The sequence below is a fragment of the Pseudophryne corroboree genome, chromosome 2 (assembly GCF_028390025.1).
Source record: "Pseudophryne corroboree isolate aPseCor3 chromosome 2, aPseCor3.hap2, whole genome shotgun sequence".
Classification (NCBI taxonomy): Eukaryota; Metazoa; Chordata; class Amphibia; order Anura; family Myobatrachidae; genus Pseudophryne; species Pseudophryne corroboree.
In genome coordinates this window covers 802,766,460-802,778,939 of record NC_086445.1, presented here as the reverse complement: position 1 = coordinate 802,778,939, position 12,480 = coordinate 802,766,460, and positions in this window count along the sequence as shown.

The window sequence follows — 12,480 nt, the reverse complement described above, 5'->3', positions numbered from 1 at the left end:
TAGCAGCAGACACAGTACGGTAGTCCACGGCTGTAGCTACCTCTGTGTCGGCACTCGGCAGTCCATTCATAATTGTATACCACCTACCCGTGGTTTTTTTTTTCTTTCTTCTTTGTACATACTACTATAGAGTATAGTAGCTTACTGTAGCAGTCTGCGGTGCTGCTGAGCTGACAGTGTCCAGCAGGTCCGTCATCAGTCATCATTACCTAATAAATATATTATCTACCTGTCCGGCTGCAGTACTAGTGATATTATATATACATACATATATATATATTGATTTCATCTCATTATCATCCAGTCTATATTAGCAGCAGACACAGTACGGTAGTCCACGGCTGTAGCTACCTCTGTGTCGGCACTCGGCAGTCCATCCATAAGTATACTAGTATCCATCCATCTCCATTGTTTACCTGAGGTGCCTTTTAGTTGTGCCTATTAAAATATGGAGAACAAAAATGTTGAGGTTCCAAAATTAGGGAAAGATCAAGATCCACTTCCACCTCGTGCTGAAGCTGCTGCCACTAGTCATGGCCGAGACGATGAAATGCCAGCAACGTCGTCTGCCAAGGCCGATGCCCAATGTCATAGTACAGAGCATGTCAAATCCAAAACACCAAATATCAGTAAAAAAAGGACTCCAAAATCTAAAATAAAATTGTCGGAGGAGAAGCGTAAACTTGCCAATATGCCATTTACCACACGGAGTGGCAAGGAACGGCTGAAGCCCTGGCCTATGTTCATGGCTAGTGGTTCAGCTTCACATGAGGATGGAAGCACTCAGCCTCTCGCTAGAAAACTGAAAAGACTCAAGCTGGCAAAAGCACCGCAAAGAACTGTGCGTTCTTCGAAATCCCAAATCCACAAGGAGAGTCCAATTGTGTCGGTTGCGATGCCTGACCTTCCCAACACTGGACGTGAAGAGCATGCGCCTTCCACCATTTGCACGCCCACTGCAAGTGCTGGAAGGAGCACCCGCAGTCCAGTTCCTGATAGTCAGATTGAAGATGTCAGTGTTGAAGTACACCAGGATGAGGAGGATATGGGTGTTGCTGGCGCTGGGGAGGAAATTGACCAGGAGGATTCTGATGGTGAGGTGGTTTGTTTAAGTCAGGCACCCGGGGAGACACCTGTTGTTCGTGGGAGGAATAGGGCCATTGACATGCCTGGTCAAAATACAAAAAAAATCAGCTCTTCGGTGTGGAAGTATTTCACCAGAAATGCGGACAACATTTGTCAAGCCGTGTGTTGCCTTTGTCAAGCTGTAATAAGTAGGGGTAAGGACGTTAACCACCTCGGAACATCCTCCCTTATACGTCACCTGCAGCGCATTCATAATAAGTCAGTGACAAGTTCAAAAACTTTGGGTGACAGCGGAAGCAGTCCACTGACCAGTAAATCCCTTCCTCTTGTAACCAAGCTCACGCAAACCACCCCACCAACTCCCTCAGTGTCAATTTCCTCCTTACCCAGGAATGCCAATAGTCCTGCAGGCCATGTCACTGGCAATTCTGACGAGTCCTCTCCTGCCTGGGATTCCTCCGATGCATCCTTGAGTGTAATGCCTACTGCTGCTGGCGCTGCTGTTGTTGCTGCTGGGAGTCGATCGTCATCCCAGAGGGGAAGTCGTAAGCCCACTTGTACTACTTCCAGTAAGCAATTGACTGTCCAACAGTCCTTTGCGAGGAAGATGAAATATCACAGCAGTCATCCTGTTGCAAAGCGGATAACTGAGGCCTTGACAACTATGTTGGTGTTAGACGTGCGTCCGGTATCCGCCGTTAGTTCACAGGGAACTAGACAATTTATTGAGGCAGTGTGCCCCCGTTACCAAATACCATCTAGGTTCCACTTCTCTAGGCAGGCGATACCGAGAATGTACACGGACGTCAGAAAAAGACTCACCAGTGTCCTAAAAAATGCAGTTGTACCCAATGTCCACTTAACCACGGACATGTGGACAAGTGGAGCAGGGCAGGGTCAGGACTATATGACTGTGACAGCCCACTGGGTAGATGTATGGACTCCTGCCGCAAGAACAGCAGCAGCGGCGGCACCAGTAGCAGCATCTCGCAAACGCCAACTCTTTCCTAAGCGGCGGCACCAGTAGCAGCATCTCGCAAACGCCAACTCTTTCCTAGGCAGGCTACGCTTTGTATCACCGCTTTCCAGAATACGCACACAGCTGAAAACCTCTTACGGCAACTGAGGAAGATCATCGCGGAATGGCTTACCCCAATTGGACTCTCCTGTGGATTTGTGGCATCGGACAACGCCAGCAATATTGTGTGTGCATTAAATATGGGCAAATTCCAGCACGTCCCATGTTTTGCACATACCTTGAATTTGGTGGTGCAGAATTTTTTAAAAAACGACAGGGGCATGCAAGAGATGCTGTCGGTGGCCAGAAGAATTGCGGGACACTTTCGGCGTACAGGCACCACGTACAGAAGACTGGAGCACCACCAAAAACTACTGAACCTGCCCTGCCATCATCTGAAGCAAGAAGTGGTAACGAGGTGGAATTCAACCCTCTATATGCTTCAGAGGTTGGAGGAGCAGCAAAAGGCCATTCAAGCCTATACAATTGAGCACGATATAGGAGGTGGAATGCACCTGTCTCAAGCGCAGTGGAGAATGATTTCAACGTTGTGCAAGGTTCTGATGCCCTTTGAACTTGCCACACGTGAAGTCAGTTCAGACACTGCCAGCCTGAGTCAGGTCATTCCCCTCATCAGGCTTTTGCAGAAGAAGCTGGAGACATTGAAGGAGGAGCTAACACGGAGCGATTCCGCTAGGCATGTGGGACTTGTGGATGGAGCCCTTAATTCGCTTAACAAGGATTCACGGGTGGTCAATCTGTTGAAATCAGAGCACTACATTTTGGCCACCGTGCTCGATCCTAGATTTAAAGCCTACCTTGGATCTCTCTTTCCGGCAGACACAAGTCTGCTGGGGTTCAAAGACCTGCTGGTGACAAAATTGTCAAGTCAAGCGGAACGCGACCTGTCAACATCTCCTCCTTCACATTCTCCCGCAACTGGGGGTGCGAGGAAAAGGCTCAGAATTCCGAGCCCACCCGCTGGCGGTGATGCAGGGCAGTCTAGAGCGACTGCTGATGCTGACATCTGGTCCGGACTGAAGGACCTGACAACGATTACGGACATGTCGTCTACTGTCACTGCATATGATTCTCTCACCATTGAAAGAATGGTGGAGGATTATATGAGTGACCGCATCCAAGTAGGCACGTCACACAGTCCGTACTTATACTGGCAGGAAAAAGAGGCAATTTGGAGGCCCTTGCACAAACTGGCTTTATTCTACCTAAGTTGCCCTCCCACAAGTGTGTACTCCGAAAGAGTGTTTAGTGCCGCCGCTCACCTTGTCAGCAATCGGCGTACGAGGTTACATCCAGAAAATGTGGAGAAGATGATGTTCATTAAAATGAATTATAATCAATTCCTCCGTGGAGACATTAACCAGCAGCAATTGCCTCCACAAAGTACACAGGGAGCTGAGATGGTGGATTCCAGTGGGGACGAATTGATAATCTGTGAGGAGGGGGATGTACACGGTGATATATCGGAGGATGATGATGAGGTGGACATCTTGCCTCTGTAGAGCCAGTTTGTGCAAGGAGAGATTAATTGCTTCTTTTTTGGTGGGGGTCCAAACCAACCCGTCATTTCAGTCACAGTCGTGTGGCAGACCCTGTCACTGAAATGATGGGTTGGTTAAAGTGTGCATGTCCTGTTTATACAACATAAGGGTGGGTGGGAGGGCCCAAGGACAATTCCATCTTGCACCTCTTTTTTCTTTAATTTTTCTTTGCGTCATGTGCTGTTTGTGGAATGTTTTTTGGAAGGGCCATCCTGCGTGACACTGCAGTGCCACTCCTAGATGAGCCCGGTGTTTGTGTCGGCCACTAGGGTCGCTTATCTTACTCACACAGCTACCTCATTGCGCCTCTTTTTTCTTTGCGTCATGTGCTGTTTGGGGAGGGTTTTTTGGAAGGGCCATCCTGCGTGACACTGCAGTGCCACTCCTAGATGGGCACGGTGTTTGTGTCGGCCACTAGGGTCGCTTATCTTACTCACACAGCTACCTCATTGCGCCTCTTTTTTTCTTTGCGTCATGTGCTGTTTGGGGAGGGTTTTTTGGAAGGGCCATCCTGCGTGACACTGCAGTGCCACTCCTAGATGAGCCCGGTGTTTGTGTCGGCCACTAGGGTCGCTTATCTTACTCACACAGCTACCTCATTGCGCCTCTTTTTTTCTTTGCGTCATGTGCTGTTTGGGGAGTGTTTTTTGGAAGGGCCATCCTGCGTGACACTGCAGTGCCACTCCTAGATGGGCACGGTGTTTGTGTCGGCCACTAGGGTCGCTTATCTTACTCACACAGCTACCTCATTGCGCCTCTTTTTTTCTTTGCGTCGTGCTGTTTGGGGAGGGTTTTTTGGAAGGGCCATCCTGCGTGACACTGCAGTGCTACTCCTAGATGGGCACGGTGTTTGTGTCGGCCACTAGGGTCGCTTATCTTACTCACACAGCTACCTCATTGCGCCTCTTTTTTTCTTTGCGTCATGTGCTGTTTGGGGAGGGTTTTTTGGAAGGGCCATCCTGCGTGACACTGCAGTGCCACTCCTAGATGGGCACGGTGTTTGTGTCGGCCACTAGGGTCGCTTATCTTACTCACACAGCTACCTCATTGCGCCTCTTTTTTTCTTTGCGTCATGTGCTGTTTGGGGAGGGTTTTTTGGAAGGGCCATCCTGCGTGACACTGCAGTGCCACTCCTAGATGGGCCCGGTGTTTGTGTCGGCCACTAGGGTCGCTTATCTTACTCACACAGCTACCTCATTGCGCCTCTTTTTTTCTTTGCGTCATGTGCTGTTTGGGGAGGGTTTTTTGGAAGGGCCATCCTGCGTGACACTGCAGTGCCACTCCTAGATGGGCCAGGTGTTTGTGTCGGCCACTAGGGTCGCTTATCTTACTCACACAGCTACCTCATTGCGCCTCTTTTTTTCTTTGCGTCATGTGCTGTTTGGGGAGGGTTTTTTGGAAGGGCCATCCTGCGTGACACTGCAGTGCCACTCCTAGATGGGCCCGGTGTTTGTGTCGGCCACTAGGGTCGCTTATCTTACTCACACAGCTACCTCATTGCGCCTCTTTTTTTCTTTGCGTCATGTGCTGTTTGGGGAGGGTTTTTTGGAAGGGCCATCCTGCGTGACACTGCAGTGCCACTCCTAGATGGGCACAGTTTTTGTGTCGGCCACTAGGGTCGCTTATCTTACTCACACAGCTACCTCATTGCGCCTCTTTTTTTCTTTGCGTCATGTGCTGTTTGGGGAGTGTTTTTTGGAAGGCCATCCTGCGTGACACTGCAGTGCCACTCCTAGATGGGCCCGGTGTTTGTGTCGGCCACTAGGGTCGCTTATCTTACTCACACAGCTACCTCATTGCGCCTCTTTTTTTCTTTGCGTCATGTGCTGTTTGGGGAGGGTTTTTTGGAAGGGCCATCCTGCGTGACACTGCAGTGCCACTCCTAGATGGGCCCGGTGTTTGTGTCGGCCACTAGGGTCGCTTATCTTACTCACACAGCTACCTCATTGCGCCTCTTTTTTTCTTTGCGTCATGTGCTGTTTGGGGAGTGTTTTTTGGAAGGGCCATCCTGCGTGACACTGCAGTGCCACTCCTAGATGGGCATGGTGTTTGTGTCGGCCACTAGGGTCGCTTAGCTTAGTCATCCAGCGACCTAGGTGCAAATTTTAGGACTAAAAATAATATTGTGAGGTGTGAGGTATTCAGAATAGACTGAAAATGAGTGGAAATTATGGTTTTTGAGGTTAATAATACTTTGGGATCAAAATGACCCCCAAATTCTATGATTTAAGCTGTTTTTTAGTGTTTTTAAAAAAAAACACCCGAATCCAAAACACACCCGAATCCGACAAAAAAAATTCGGTGAGGTTTTGCCAAAACGCGGTCGAACCCAAAACACGGCCGCGGAACCGAACCCAAAACCAAAACACAAAACCCGAAAAATTTCAAGTGCACATCTCTACTATTAACACATATGGGACATTTTTTTGTTTGAATTTTTCATCTTTGATTTTTATTTTTTTGATTTCTTTAAACATTTAATCATTGGTACATCATTTGCCTGCCCTGTGGTTAAAAGAGTACTTCGATATATGGTATTTGATCCTTTAGAGGATGTCACAAACTGGAGTATACTTATTAGATGATGGATTATTATCCCAGGCAGAAGGGGGCACTGTCTCCTTCACCGAAGAGGAAGTTGAAAAACTCCTATTTGATAAGTTGGATTTCGATGCCTTACCCTCAGATACCCCTATTGATGTCTTCTATAAAGTTTTGAAACAGCGACAGAGGGAGGTTGACCTGACCTTACATGGTCAGTTTCTCTCTGAATATCACAGACGTAAGCAGTTACCTAGAGGATTCCGAATAGCCAACATTCCCACATTAGGAAGAAACAACCCCACATTCTGCAGTAGATGGTGTGGGGTTCTTAATAAATGTTCACTTGATCTTATGGCCCTTGTCATAGAGGAGGTAGGTTTAGAACTTAAAAAGATTAGGATAGATATTGAGACCACGAACATTACAGCACTTCCCACACTTCGGGATCATAAGTCCCAAAATAGGACAGATCGATTACAAACTCAAGTTGAGAACTATAAAAAAGAACTAATTTCCTTTAAACGGAAAAAATTATTAACAGTGACCAACGATTATTCCAATCATACGGTATACCGTTGGCTCCTCGGCAATTCAGAAGAGTACAGCAGACGTTATCCTCGGAGGCGTAGAACTCAGACATTTCCCAAGGAATTTGGGTCCTCTGTTTCTACCTCTGATGCTGAATATACGGAAGGGCCCTCAGATTCAGTTAATTTTTTAGAGCCCGGACCGGAGAACACAACTGGATCCGGCAAATATCTCAGAAGCGGCACCGACCGCACACGAGGAGGGGTGGCGGCCAAGCGAAGAGGCCGTCAGAAACGCAAGTAAACACTGTTTTCAACTTGTCTTGTAAACAATTAAATGAGGCTGAAATAAAACTTTTATCCAGAGGGTTAACCTTTGTGCCAGTATGTAAAACTGAACCATTCAACAAACTAGTTGATCAATATAAATTTGGTAGGTCTATGAGGCTCCGTGAATATTTTTCAGATAAATCTACAGTTGGAGAAACAAGTAGATTTCGTGGAAAATCACATTTTGACCCCCCATCTTCAAATCCAAGCATTAAAACGTTTTTGAGATTAGTACAATCTGACATTGAGACAGATAAAACATCTAAGATGTATGATAATTTGACCCCCTCTGAACGCTTGGCTCTTAAAGCGCTCAGGGAGAACACCTTTATCGTTATCCGCCCAGCGGATAAAGGGGGAGCGGTCGTGGTCCAAGATTGGGTTGACTACGACCAAGAAATCTTACGCCAACTAGCGGATTCCAGGACGTATAGACCACTAGATTGTAACCCGATGGTTAAAATAAAGAACAAGGTTGATTCAACTATTAAATTTGGCTATGAACAGGGTTGGATTAGTGATGATTTAAAAAAATTTCTGAAGGTTTATCATCCCAAATGCCCAATACTATATACGCTTCCAAAAATACATAAAACCTTGGTCCACCCACCTGGAAGGCCTATTATAGCAGCTGAGGGTTCTATATTGCAACCACTAGCTATTCTAGTGGACAGTATTTTACAACCACTAGTATTAAAAACTGGAAGCTATTTAAAGGACACTGGTGATTTTTTGACCCAGTTACACGAGATCCAGGTAGATGATGAAAATTTGATGTTGGCATCCCTAGATGTATGTTCATTATATACAGTAATCCCGCACCAAGCAGGGCTTGACACCATTAAGAAAAGTTTGTTGGAAGTTGAGAATCTTGAATTTCCAATTGATTTCATATTAGAACTCACTGAACTAGTATTGACTCAAAATCATTTTCTATACAAAGATAAGTACTTTATGCAAATTGCAGGCACCGCAATGGGGTCTAATTTGGCCCCTGCATATGCCAATCTTTATATGGCTGATTATGAGAACACACATTTATTACCTATCTATGGCCATAAGATAATCTTCTATCGTAGATTCATAGACGATATCTTTTTACTTTGGCGAGGTACTGAATCCGAGTTCAATTGTATGGTCAATGAATTAAATGCATTAGATAGCCCTATTCGCTTGACTCATACCATCTCATCTACCGAAATTAATTTTCTCGACGTTACCGTTATTAGAACGGATGCAGGTTTCATCTCTACGGTTTTTCGTAAATCCACAGATCGTAATCTGCTGTTACAGGCAGATAGCTTTCATCCTCCTGCTTTAAAAGAAAGCCTTCCTATTTCACAATATCTACGAATCATGCGTATCAACTCTGAACCAGACCGCAGAAATATACAATGTTCAGAGGTGACCTCTCGATTTTTGAGTCGAGGATATTCACCTAGAACATTAGCCAAATGCCTAAATAGAGCAACAAAAATCTTTTTGGGTCAACAGAGTAAGTCTAATAAAAACGTAGATCGCATGATTTTCCCTACACAGTTTGACAATGCTACCACTATACGGAAATCACTAAGGAAACATTGGCCGATTGTAGCTTCGGATGTCAATCTTCCTTTTTCTAAAATGAATACACCTATGGTAGCTTATCGTAGAGGCGCGAATCTTAGACAACTATTGATGCACCCTACCATGTTTCCAAAAAAAGAACTGACTCCATTTCAAGTGATGCAGTCAAAACCAGGCAGCTACTCTTGTGGTAGCTGCACCACATGTAGATCTATGTTGACTGGTCCGGTGTTTTATCATCCCCATTCTGGTAAGGTGATTAAGCTAAGATATCATCTACATTGTCGGTTAGACCATGTAATTTATATCCTTAAGTGTCCATGTGGGCTTGTATATGTTGGTCTGACTACACGGCCATTTCGTGATCGGATGGCTAATCATCGATCCTCGATTCATACTGCATTGGCCACAGGCAAAACGGATAAACCGGTAGCCAGGCACTTTTTAACAGCAAAACACCAAGTTGCCAGTCTAAAATGTAAATTAATTGATTGGATTCCACCATGTCCTACTGGTGGCGACCGGTCCCTGCTGTTGAAGAGACGTGAAAGTTATTGGATACATCGGTTGGATACGGTCGCACCCAGAGGACTTAATGAGTCCAATCCATTTAATGTTTTTTTGTAATACGATTTTATTTTTTCTTCCCCTTGTTCATGTATATATCATTTAATGAATTTTTGGGACCAGTTACAACTGTGAAAATTGATATAAACATTTGTTTTAGAGGACGAATTCTTCGGTTCTCCCTACTGTGCATAACACTAGGCGATGATGCTATTTATGTAATCTGTTTTAATCGCATTATGTAATTTATCTGCATAGGGTTATTCAACATATTAATCTAGTGTACATATAGGTAGCCTAATACTATTAGGCACCAACGGTTCCTATGAGAGAAAATATATATATGTAGTAATTTATGTTTGTAATAGTACCATAATGTGATGTTTGTCTGTAAGGACTGCCCCCCAGGCCTAGGCATCTGAATGTTGCTGATTGTTTGTCATTTTCCATGATTACACCACATATTATTTTGGTATCTGAATTGGAGTTAACCTTTAGGATACATGAAAGTTGGTGTTTGACGTAATTTTTCTCCCCGTCACCTGTGTAGGGCCTCTTTTTGTGCACTATATTGGGTGGAACCTAATTTAGGGTTTACCCACTGAGCTGTTTGATTCATACCGCTTATCGGGTGCATACCCGCGTCATTTCCGGTCTATTGGAACGCATTTCCGGCAGGTGGAACGCACGAGATCTGCGTCCTGCCGGAGCAGCGTTCTAAGCACGGTGGGTGCATTTGAGTGTGGCTCTAGGCGGCAGGTTTTGACGTGCTGCTAGTAAGCCGTGTCTGTGGGGTATTTGAGAGCCCTTTGCGGTATATGGGCCGTGATCTTGCATTGGCGGGATGCTTTTGCATGTTGCATACGATGCATCCGGTCACTTCCGGTCCGGGACATACAAATAGCAGTCCCAGTGCTGTCACTTGGCATGCAGCACAGGGACGCTCTGCTCCCCTCCCGACCTCTGTAAGTGTTATTATTTTGTGCAATTTTCATCTGCTATTGAGCTTATATTGAAGTGATTTATAGATGTAGTTTCTGTTGTTATTTATGCAGCACGCCCCACTTTCCGTGACCCTGTAGCTGTATCATGGTAGCAGGATCTGTTTGATCAGGTATGTCTGTGATCCTTCTTAATGAAGTATAAAGAAAGTGATCTCTATCTACCATTAGTATAATTTATTGTTTATATTTGATTTATAGATGTATATCTATTATTATCCACATCTATGACTCTTATGGCTGTGTCCGGATTTGCTATCCTTTTGTGCTAGAAAGTTTTGATGACAATAATCTGATCTTAGGTGAGCTGTTTACATTATATGGTGTAAGGAGTTTGGGTGGCTATGTCACAGGTGACGGTGGTATACTCATGTAAAGCAGCTTGGTCATACACATTAGAATTGGGTGATATGGTGAATGTATAGAGTTGAGTATACAATGTGAAGTTGATCGGATGTTACTTGGCCTGGGAGGCTTAGTTCCCTGTATATGTGAATGTGTCTGTACTTTGTTTATCTTATAGATACATGATTAAGATTTGATGAACGATGTTAACCTAAAGAGTTACTAGTCTTGAGAAAGGTTCGTCATACGGACCGAAACGTCGACATATAAGGCTTTTTGACTTCCTCAATAAAAGTCTTTTTTATGAACGGACTTCATTCATTTCAGCGAGAGTGCACCTTCCACCTAGTGGAAATACTGCTGTTCGAGTGGACCTGATTGGGTTCATTGGGAGCACCCGCAACGTTGGAACTAATGAGATGAGAGTGCAGGATCAACGTGGATATATATATATATATATATATATATATTATCAAGAATAAGGAGAGCGCACCGGTGAATGATAATAAAAGGTAACACTTTACTATGTAAATATCCACGTACATGAAAGTTAAAATTGATGCACTTAGCCAGTCCTCCGATAACTGCCGCCTCGGGCTGAACCTTCTGCTGGCGGAGTATTTTTCCCGGAGAGATCGTCTGCTCTGTTCCAGACTGGAGACCGACTTCGTCTACAGATGCAAGCCACGCGTCTGGAACAGAGCAGACGATCTCTCCGGGAAAAATACTCCGCCAGCAGAAGGTTCAGCCCGAGGCGGCAGTTATCGGAGGACTGGCTAAGTGCATCAATTTTAACTTTCATGTACGTGGATATTTACATAGTAAAGTGTTACCTTTTATTATCATTCACCGATGCGCTCTCTGTTATGATTCCTGTACTCCAGACCGGAGGAGATCTTATGGCAGAGGTCTGAGTACAGGGAAAATAAGCTGGTTGTGGGAGCAGGAGAGCCTAGTAACCCCTGGCACCCTAACTCCGTTGTCTCGCCCGTGTTATCAGAAATCCCCTGCGAGACTATGGTTGCTTGAGCCCATGGCAGCCGCGTTCGAAGGGCGGATTATGTCTGCCCAACCCCGATGCCCCCGCAGGTCTTAAAGGGAGACAAGGGGAAGTCCGAGACAGGGTGATAACAAGGGGCCCTCTGACTAAGCAACCAGGCCAGGGGTTACAAGCTAACTAACTTAAACCAAAGGTATGTGCGGACTAGCCGCCAGGGAAAAGGACAACCAAAGATCCCCTGATCCGTTACTCCTATCCAGCACCGCTGGATACCAGAGTGGATCTGTGGGAGCGGAATCCTCCGCAAAAGCTCCAGAACACAAGTAAACTAAATAATAAACAGTAAGCGGACAAGCCGCAACACACGGCTGAGCCGCGACTCACGAACACCACAAGATGTTAAAGGTGCTCGGTCAGACTCCAGGAACAGATGACAAACTTCCGAGTACAGGATCTCTGAGGACAGGAACAACCGGATAGAGCAGGACTGGAAACTCTCTGTAGCAGACACAGGCAAACAGGAAGCTATCACCGGCGTCTGTAAGGAGTCCTGAGGGTGCCTTTATTCAGGAACCCTCCAATCAAAATCCAGACAGGGTAATCAACTGAAATGCCGTGCAGCTTGCATGCTGCACGGCCAGCACACCATGAGGTAATCAGGACAGACCCAGCAACGGGGAACGCGGCTGAACGTGGCGTCCCCGTTGCTAAGGTCAGAGCGGCTCCGTGCGCCCGGCGTCTAGCGTTGCCAGGGAGCCGGCGGCTGTACGCGCACGGCGTCCCTGGTTGCTAGGCGCCGGGCCGCACCGACGAGCGGACCCCGGCGCCTAACAGTACCCCACCCTTGAGGAGGGGTCAAGGAACCCCTAAAGCCGGGTTTCTGAGGAAATTCTCGAAAAAATGCCCTTTTGAGCCTCGGGGCATGAAGATCCTC